Here is a 10,388-nt window from a genome sequence, read left to right as displayed (position 1 = left end):
ACCATGCATAAACAGGGACCGTCATGCTGGACCAAAAATAACCTTCATGCCGCCAACCGACCCAAAAGTTGAGTCTTTGAGTCGGCTCGTAGTTTTTCTTTTAGGCGGGCCTTTTGTTGTTTTTCTATAATGAGCGATGTACATTGTAACAGATACAGTTATACTTTACTTTTCTGCACTGCATGCATGTTTTCAAACAAACTAAGACATTGCATTGGTTTATTGCTTAAGTTCCCTTTTTCAAATGAACCATCTTCGTAAATTTGGGAACTTGAATCAAATGAATGCAACGGCATTAGCTTTTGAAAACTCATACATTGCCTGCATCCGATGCTTGCACAGCAACTACCATGTCCCGCACGACAGGCGAGTCGTGCCCATTTTCGCGGGTAGGCCACTCGCGACCTTCACCCTTCCTCCACGGCAAGACGAGCTGTGGCCCGAGGGCCGATCAACCTTCCCAGGCGAAGTTAACTAACACTAACTTCTTCCTAACAGAGAGTGTCACCGAATGACCGGACGCACATCCCTCCGCGTGACCCCACGCATCTACCAATGATCAAGCGTGCCTCACACATGTCCAAGCATGTTCACACCAACTCATACATGCCTGCTCAACGTATCAATGCATGTCTCTCGGTGTGCTCGCACGACACCTACCAGGCAAGTTCGCTTCCCTACACTCTTGCATTGAAATCCTGAACAGTTCATGCTCCTTCATTGTTTTCTTTTTCCATTGCAGGAAATTCTCAACAAGAAGACAGCCTGAATACTGAGCGACCACAATTGAAACAACAAACGTCTCTCATCCAGCTCCTTGGAATTTCAACACTAAGTCCCCATCCTTGCTCCACAGAGCAATACCGCAAGCAAATCAGCGTCACCGCCTTGCAGCGCCCAGCGCTATTCCTCAGCATTGACCTTTGCTTTCACATTTCTTGCACTTTCCTATCGACCCCGCATTTATTGCATTGGGCTCCGGCCCTGCATTTACTGCATCGGGCTTTGGCCCCACTTTTGGGCTTCGGCCACTCATCGGACTTGGGCCCCACTTTTGGGCTTCAACCCTGCATTTACTGCATTAGGCCTCGGTCCTGCATTTACTGCTTTCGGGCCCTGGCCCAGCATTTACTGCTTTTGGGCTTCGGCCCGGCATTTACTGCTTTCAGGTTTTTGACACCTCGCATTTATTACTTTCAGGCTCATCTGAAATCCAAAATCGACTTGGATTCAAATTCATCCAAGCGATACTTCAAGGAGCAAGTCTAATCCTTCCACTGCAAAGACAGAAAATGACAGCTCCACAAACAAAGTATGACCCAACTCTCGATCGCAGACCAGCACGGTCATGCCTCCGATCAAAGAATGGATCTCATTCACCTCCGTTGTGGTCACCGACTAAACACTGGGGCAACACGCGCAGTTTTCTTTAAACTCTCTATTGCTTTCATTCAAATGCATTCCCACAAATGGGCTCCCGACATGAACAAATCCTTCAATGGAGCATTAGGACAGTCTCGAAGACGCCCTATCAGTTCTGTTGGACCTGTTCGACTCACCTGTCCTCCTGGGACTCGGCTCCTCGAGCCTTCCCTAGGACGGCTGCGCAGGCCTACTCGCAATTAGGGAAAATATGCTTATGTGACCTCAGTCATGGTCTAACCACTCCAGAGTGGTGATAACTACATTCCCGGAAACAAATATCATCCACACGCGACACCCCATGGGTCGCGTGCGGGACAAAAGGGATTTTCCCATGGGTCCACCCCATATTTCTTACCGCATACTCCACCGCACAGTCGCCTAACACACCATCTTCTTTGTCATTGTGCGCACCCGAATTTCATCTCGTCGGGGCACGCATGCGCGCGCCTAAGCAAATGCGGCTTGGGAGTGTCCACCTTCCTGGGGACGCACGTGAGAAGGAGTCGCCACTTGCCATTTTACGACCCGAAGGTCGAGGGCCGGCAAGTTACCCGGGTCTAGGGGTACGGGGTACACCTAAATGCTAAGGCAATGGTCATACGGAACCGAAAATTCCGAATTCGGGGGTTCTATTACGTGCGGGCCTATATCCCGCACGCCCTTTCGGTACTCTAGCTTGCTAGGCTTGCCATTTTGTTTATTTACCGCGTGATTTAGGGTCGCACTCGACTCGCCCGTTTTGACACCGTAAAATCGATGAATCAATTGAATTGGGCCAAGAATCCGAAGGATGAGTAGGCTTGTAAGACAAGGGATCGGTTCGCTATCTTAGCGTTACAGTTCTTCGGACCGTGATGGTCGATTCCCTGCGCGAACCGAGACCATGATTATTCGAGCTTACTCATCCCTTGGTGACGATAGACCGACTTAACCGACTCGACACTCGGACATCTTGCTCACCGATCGGGATCCTTACAAGTATGTGAATAAATATACAAATAAGATCCTCACAATGTACACTCGAATAATTTCAGGATACAACTGAATGAAACAAATAGATCCCGATCGGTTTGCATTGGGCCAATATTCCGCTCCGGTTCACCGTGTGTTTTGAATAACCGATAAACAAATTAAGGCAACGCGGGCTCAAGGAGCCGGGGGTCGGGTCCGATTGAGCCGATGGTTTGCAGGAGAACCGATTAGTTCCTACTGTAACCGTTGGACCAATCGAGCTCCCAGGTGATATCTAAACACGTTTCACGCGCTCAATCCAAATCCGCCTTCCACATAGGCCGAATTCGGAGTGTGACGGTGAATCGAGGCTAGATCCCATTCCGCACTCGGGTTGCACGCGCTCGATGAGTTAAGAGGCGTTAGACCTCGTGTTCGATGATTTGGGGGCGTTGGACCCCGTGCAACACGTGACCTATGGGTTTGGGCCCGAACCGCAATAAATCATCATAAGCTAGAATAAAACAGAAGGAAACTGATAAAACTGATACAATACAGAAAGCAACTGACAATGGTCGGTGGATATAGACAAATGGTGTATTAAGTCGAATATACGTGATTTAATCAGTTATTACCCGTGGTTGATTGGCAGACAATGCATCTAACCTAGGCAAACATAGAGGGCGGGCTAGGATAAGGTTCTAAGCCAATTACATGCGTATGTTTGTTTTATGACTTTTATTCAGTTAAGTGTCACTGCGGTTTCACCGAATTAGCCAAACTCGTGTCTTGACTCTAGATTGGAATCTATCATTCCGCCTATCCATTACCTAGTGTTTGATTAGGTCGGATGTATGATTAGTCCGATTCTTGGTGTTTTGTAACTGAAATGACATGCTCCCCACCGAATCTACGATAGGAAGATAGAAACACCGAAAGTGGACGGAATGGGCCGTGTGAATGAGACTCGTACCCGGACGGGTTGCCCCTTTCCCTCCATAGATCGAGGTGTTTCCGACTTCCTAGTGCCTAGGGTATCGTTGAATTACGAAATGACAATTATGCCCTTGGATGTTAAAATTGCGATGTTCGTGTATAAATTGGAGATCGCGTCACACGAAGGAGTCTAAGGAGGACTCGCATGCCCCGACTCGGGACACCTCAAATTGGGCCTGGACTCGAGTCATGACATGTGAGTGCTCCCTAGACATCGATTCTATTCGTGTTACGCAACTCGGTATTTTGAAATGGTGAAATTTTAATGGAGAAGGGCATTCTCACCGTTCTGTAAATCATCGACGCGTTTACAAATTGAGGATTGATTTACCCAATTATTTAGTCCAAGTGACTTAGTTAGCCGAATGATTCGTCCCGTTTCCCTTTTGTGAAATTATTCGACACTTATTATGCAATGTTACGATTACGGTTTAATTTTAGCTAATTTCGTGGTGGGATTACAAAGGATGTGCGGGAATTACGTGGCCTCGAGGAAAGGAGAGCCCGAAGGCTTCGGGCACACCAAGGAGCCTCACGGCCCCTATTGCAAAGGGGATGGCCGTGGGTTCCTTGGCATGGCCGAACCCTTCTAAGGCTCTTCTCCCTAGATCCCACATTATTCCCTTCGTTTAGTCACGTTTTAGCCATGGTCACAACGATATGAAATCATGCCAAACACATACGAATAAAGCGTTTAAATGAGAGCAACAATACAATATCATTTCAACTAGTGATGGAACGGGTAATACACGGGAATCGACCCGCCTCATGGCGGAAGAAAGCCTCACGAACCCGTGTGGTCCAAGGAAGCTTTCGGCCACATTCCTCCAAGGATGGCCGTGAGCTTCCATGACTCACACGGGTCGGGAGGACTTCTTCGACCCCGATTCGGATCGTTTCTCGTCATGCTAACATGCTATGTGTGATTAACGGTAAAGGGACGTAGGAATCGACACGATTCAGGAGAGGAGAGGTCATCCTAGCCCCGAATAAGCCAAGGGAGCTCACGGGTCTCTCCTTAGAGGCTAGGCCGTGAGTCCCTTGGCTCAACCGTGGCTAAGAGGACCTTTCCCATCCGGATCCGAGCCATTTCCCGTTATGGCACACAAGTTCTTGCATCATATAAACATGGCATGGTCGTACATAGGCACATAACGGACACACGTTGCATGGGAATGCATGGGAGACGTAGATCCGAAAGAAAAATGGAAACTTTCATGCATTCGGTTCTTTAAATCATATAAACGTCTCATACAAACAAGAATCGAGGATCCTAGCTTCTCTAAATTGCAAAGAGACGTTACCTAGCCTCGAATGCACGAGGAAAAGAGCCGGGGAGGTGGCCTTGAGAGTCGCAAGACCTGGTTAAGGCTACGGGTAGAAGGACCCCAGAGGAGACAGCCGTGGCAGGTCGGGTAAAACGGGGTCGGCACGCTTGCTCCGGTCACGGCACGGTGCAAGGTCAGGCTCGTTGGACTCCTAAGAGGCGGATCTAGATGACTGTGGGCAGACCTGAGCGTGCCAAGGCCTGAACAAACCCGAAAATGTGAGAGAAAACCCGGTAAAAAATCAATGGACCCGATAAGAGAGAAACGGGAGAGTGTTGGTTGTGCACGGTCGATCGGCCCTCGGAACGTGACCACCTCTTCACGGGGGAGGGTGAGGGTTGTGAGGAACCCTTTGAACGTGATGGCACGACTCGCCGAAGTCGTGGAGTGAAATGGCACGTCGTTGGTGGCTCGGTACGCACGGCTAGGGGTCTCGGGACCCGATTATGTTCACGGCTGGAACAGGGTGTTGGGGACCTCCAATCGAAAATCTAAGCCCGGAAATGGATTTAGGGGGTGAGAAATATGTAGGCTAGGATGTTTGGTGATTTTTGGCTTAAGTCGGGTCGGGTGGTTGCCGGGAAACCAAGTAGTTTTCCGGGAAACCAAGTGGTTTTCCGACGATTTCGGCCGGTTTTGGCCTTGGCATGGGCTAAACGAAAGTGAGGGAGAGGGCTGGAGCTTGAGAGGTTTTTGGAGAGAGATTGGCTTGAGAGATAATGGAGTTGAAGAAGTGATTAGGGTTAATGAAGAATGGGACTTTATAGGCTATGCTAATGGCTCGGTTAAGTGAAGTTAATTGCAGTTAGAGGGGGCTTAGGGGCTGCCGAATTGGCTTAGGGTGGCTGCCGAAAATTGGAGGGGGATTAGGATGGGGAAATGGTCATGTTGAGTGTAGGGGAAGTTAGGGAAAGTTGATGGGAGATGATGGATGTCAGTGTGTGTAAGAGGAAATTTGAATTTGTGGTGGAGGGGAGCTTTTGGAGCTTGGAGCCGCCGGCCATAGGGGCAAGCCGTGGCTAATTGCGGCTGAGCCGTGGCTTGGAGGGTTGAGCCGTGGCTTGGGGTTGAGCCGCGGCTTGATGGCTCGGCTTGGTGGAGCTGTGGGTCCCGTTCGATTGAGAGAAAAGCCGGAAAATGCATGAAACTTGATTGAGCTCGCATCCGATCTCCGATGTCCAATTAATTTGAAGATTTGGAATGCTTGAATGACGAGGATTTGAAGGAGCCTAATATCGCCATGCGTCGTGTGAACGAACGTTCGGGCGACTCGGCGCCTCGAGAGTCGGTTTTGCCCTGTTTGGACGTTCGGAGCGGAGTTTAGTGTCCCCCGGTCCCTGATTGCTCTTTGTCGTCTTGACATCCGTTTCGGTGACCCTTACGCCCAGTGGGGAGCGTTGGCTCGTCGTCCCCGCCAAAGACCGTTGGCCCGGGAAGACCTAAGGACTTTTGACCGGGGTTTTCTCAGTGTTCCCTGGATGTCTTGAGATGTACGGGGATCGTTGTGATCTCTACTTTCCGTGGACGTGCCCCGAAGGCCCGCCGGGAGACGGTCATGATCAGTGAAACGTCTTTCGGGAAACCGAGTCGAGTTCCGGAAGGTCATCTGAAGCTTGTTCCCCGACTCTGGTGATCCCTGGGTGCCTGTAGGCCCGTCTTGGGGGGCCGTCTGCTTGTCAGTGGAGCGGGCCCTGGGAGCTCTGTCAGAAAAGGCGTCCGTGAGAGGTCGGGGTGTCCCGGCTCATGTGGCTTGCCCCGGAAATGCGTCTAGACGTGTCGTTGGTCACTTTGGTACTGAGAGGGATTTTTGGAGTTCCATATTAGGCACCTTTCGGTGCTTCGGTGACTCGATGATGAATAGTGCCATAGTGCCAGCCCCGTCGTTTTGGGGAATTCCTTGTTCGTTCGTTCTTCTGATGGCTTTCCTCAGCTTTTCTCAGTGGCCTAGCTCTTTCTCCTATTGCTCGTGACCCCGTGCCCGCCTATTTGCCTCTGATTTCTGGGTGATGAATAGTGTCACGGGCTTCGGTCGGGAATCCTCGTGTGGGAAGCCGGTGGGCCAAAATGGAGTGCTGACAGCTTGCCCCTCTTTGGTTGCATGCTCGGTTAGAGGATGTAGCCAAAGATCATGAGAGGGACCCATTTTGGTCCTGGCAACCGCTTCTGTCGTCATTCTCTGTAATAGTTTGTTCCCTCGTGTTGGATACTCAGGGGGGATGTGCAAAGGTGCCCGAACCTGTCATAGGGTAACCACCTGATTAAGAAGCGAACGTTACGAAATGCGGGTGAGGGGTCTAAGCCCGCACGACAGCATGTGTAGGGCCAAGGCCCGTGGAAAGCAGTAAAGTTACTAGGCCGAAGCCCGTGGAAAACGGTAAAGTGGACACGAAGTCCATGGACGCGAAGTCCGGAAAGCAATAAAGTTACTAGACCGAAGCCCGTGGAAAGCAGTAAAGTTACTAGGCCGAAGCCCGTGGAAAACGGTAAAGTTACTAGGCCGAAGCCCGTGGAAAACGGTAAAGTGGACGCGAAGTCCGGAAAGCAATAAAATTACTTGGCCGAAGCCCGTGGAAAGCAGTAGAGTTACTAGGCCGAAGCCCGTGGAAAACGGTAAAGCTACTAGGCCGAAGCCCGTGGAAAATGGTAAAGTGGACGCGAAGTCCGGAAAGCAATAAAGTTACTAGGCCGAAGCCCGTGGAAAGCAGTAAAGTTACTAGGCCGAAGCCTGTGGAAAGCAGTAAAGTTACTAGGCCGAAGCCCGTGGAAAACGGTAAAGTTAATAGGCCGAAACCCGTGGAAAACGGTAAAGTGGACGCGAAGTCCGGAAAGCAATAAAGTTACTAGGCCGAAGCCCGTGGAAAGCAGTAAAGTTACTAGGCCGAAGCCCGTGGAAAGCAGTAAAGTTACTAGGCCGAAACCCGTGGAAAACGGTAAAGTTACTAGGCCGAAACCCGTGGAAAGCAGTAAAATTACTAGGCCGAAACCCGTGGAAAACGGTAAAGTGGACGCGAAGTCCAGAAAGCAATAAAGTTACTAGGCCGAAGCCCGTGGAAAGCAGTAAAGTTACTAGGCCGAAGCCCGTGGAAAGCGGTAAAGTTACTAGGCCGAAGCCCGTGGAAAACGGTAAAGTGGACGATGTGCAAGGGGGAGCAGAGGCAGGGATCCGCGTTAGGTGGTGTGCCGGAGGTGCAGAGGCAAATTGTCCCGCCCCGAGTCGAGCTTGTTATTTGTCGTTCCCTCGAGCTAGAGCCAAGAGGATTCTTTGTCATGCCCTCAATTTGGTTCGAAACCCCGATCTCTCGCACAAGCCAATCGTGCATTCATCAAGAAGGAGATGCCCCTTGGAATTCCCAATCACACCTGTGCATGGAGACAGGGAAACCTACAAAGGATATCAGTTGCACTTAATCGGCGAATGGGGTATATGTAAGAGGAATCTATGTAAAGATGTGTCGGGGATTTGATATCGGTGACCATTGCAGGGTGGTCGTGTCCCTATCGGAGAATGGCTTTTTCTGAAACGGGTAGCCCGTAGAATATGTGTGTAAAGGTAAAAGGAGGGATCTTATGGGATCCTCCAAGTCAAGGATACATTGATTCGGCCCCCATTTCGAAGCGAGTCTCGAGCCTGGAGAGCCGAAGAGAGTTTGCTTGCGTCGGAGAGTGCCGAACCACTACTCGGTGTAGCTTCACAGGGAAAGTGTCGCTTTTCTTTCGTGGTCGAGCCGACATTGTCCCCTAACTTTTGCCTAGGCCGCGGGATGCGCAACAGCCTAGCGGGGTTTTTTATTTGATTTTTCTCACGTGAAAGCTCACCTTTTGCTACGATCCCCCATGTTTAGGTGGGACCGCACCCATCGGGTCCTCTAACTTTTGCCTAGGCCGCCTCAAAGAGGTGTTCGACCTAGAGAGGAAGTGACTTGTGCTCTCCTTTTGCCGCGACCCCCCCTTTTGCGGGATTTTAAGTCGTGCCACTCGTTCCCTAGCTTTTGCCTAGGTCGCCTCGAAAAGGTTTTCGACCTAGCGGGAAAATTTATTTTTTTCTCTCGAGAAAGCTTAGTATTGGGCAGATTGTGGGAATTGAAACTCGTCCACGGAAATGAAAATGTCTTACAATGAAAGGGGCACGGAGCCCGGAGAATAAAGAATATACGAGTGCTCACGGATAATACTTCTTAATGGCGTCAACGTTGACGGGAAGGGCGTTTCAGTGCCGTCCATGTCGCTCAAGACGACTGCTCCACCGGAGAAAACCTCTTTGACGACGAAGGGGCCGTCGTATTTGTACGAGAACTTCCCTCGAGAGTCCGGCGTGACGTGTAGGACTTTCCTCAAAACGAGGTCGCCGGGGTTGAAATCGCGGTGGCAGACTCTTGCGTTGAAGGCTCGAGCCATTCTTTGTTGATAGCATTGTCCGTAAAATTCAACTGTTCGTACCGCTGCTTTGCCCATTCTGCTTCTTCGAGTTCGGCCTCAGCAAGAATCCTCATGGAAGGGATTTCTACTTCGATTGGGAGGACGGCCTCCATGCCATAGACTAGCGAGTACGGGGTTGCCCCGGTTGAGGTCCGTATGGATGTATGGTACGCCAAAAGTGCATAGGGGAGCATCTCGTGCCAATCCTTGTAGTTCACCGTCATTTTTTCAATGATCTTTTTGATGTTCTTATTCGCCGCTTCCACCGCACCGTTCATTTGGGGACGGTACGGGGTGGAGTTGCGATGTCGGATTTTGAATTGTGCACAGAGCTCATCGATGACCTTGTTGTTCAGGTTCTTGGCGTTGTCTGTGATGATTGTCGCAAGGACCCCGTATCGGGCGATGATGTCGCGTCTGAGAAAACGGGCCACGGCTTTTGCGGTGATTGACGCAAGAGTGACGGCTTCGATCCACTTGGTGAAGTAGTCAATTGCCACCAAAATGAACATGTGTCTGTTAGACGCTTTGGGGTTGATCAGGCCAATCACATCCATCCCCCACATTGAAAAAGGCCATGGTGCCGTCATAGGGCGCAGTTCGTTGGGCGGCGCTTTGATCTGATCGGCGTAAACCTGACATCGGTGACAATGCCTGACATGCTTCACACAATCAGTCTCCATGGTGGACCAATAATAGCCTAGGCGCATGATCTTCTTAGAAAGCATGAGACCGTTCATATGAGGTCCACAGTTTCCCCCGTGCACTTCCTCCATGAGACGTCGCAATTCGTGTTCGTCGATGCATCGGAGGAGTGTGGAGTCGAAGGAGCGGCGGTAGAGTATCTCGCCGCTCAAAAAGTAATGTATCGCGAGGCGTCTGAGAGTCTTCCGATCGCGGCGGTCGGCGAATGGGGGGTATTGGCCGGTTCGTAGAAGGTTTTTGATGTCTTCATACCACGGCTTTGCCTCGGATGCTTCGATTGAGTTGCAGTGTGCCGGTCCTTCGGCTATCTCAATCTCAAGAGGCTCGATAAGGTTTTCCTTCGTGATGCTTACCATGGAGGCGAGCGTTGCAAGCGCGTCCGTGAATTGATTTGTCATGCGCGGAGTATAGGTGAACGAGATGTCCTCGAAGTTCTCGGTTAACTTCTCGAGGTACTCGTGATATGGCACTAGCTTTGCGTCCTTTGTCTTCCATTGCCCCAATGTCTGGAAGATAGTGAGCATAGAATCGCCGAATACTTCGAGCTCTTTTACCTGGAAATCAATC

This window comes from Punica granatum, chromosome 2, assembly GCF_007655135.1.
Source record: "Punica granatum isolate Tunisia-2019 chromosome 2, ASM765513v2, whole genome shotgun sequence".
NCBI classification, from domain to species: Eukaryota; Viridiplantae; Streptophyta; class Magnoliopsida; order Myrtales; family Lythraceae; genus Punica; species Punica granatum.
This window is presented reverse-complemented; position numbering follows the sequence as displayed.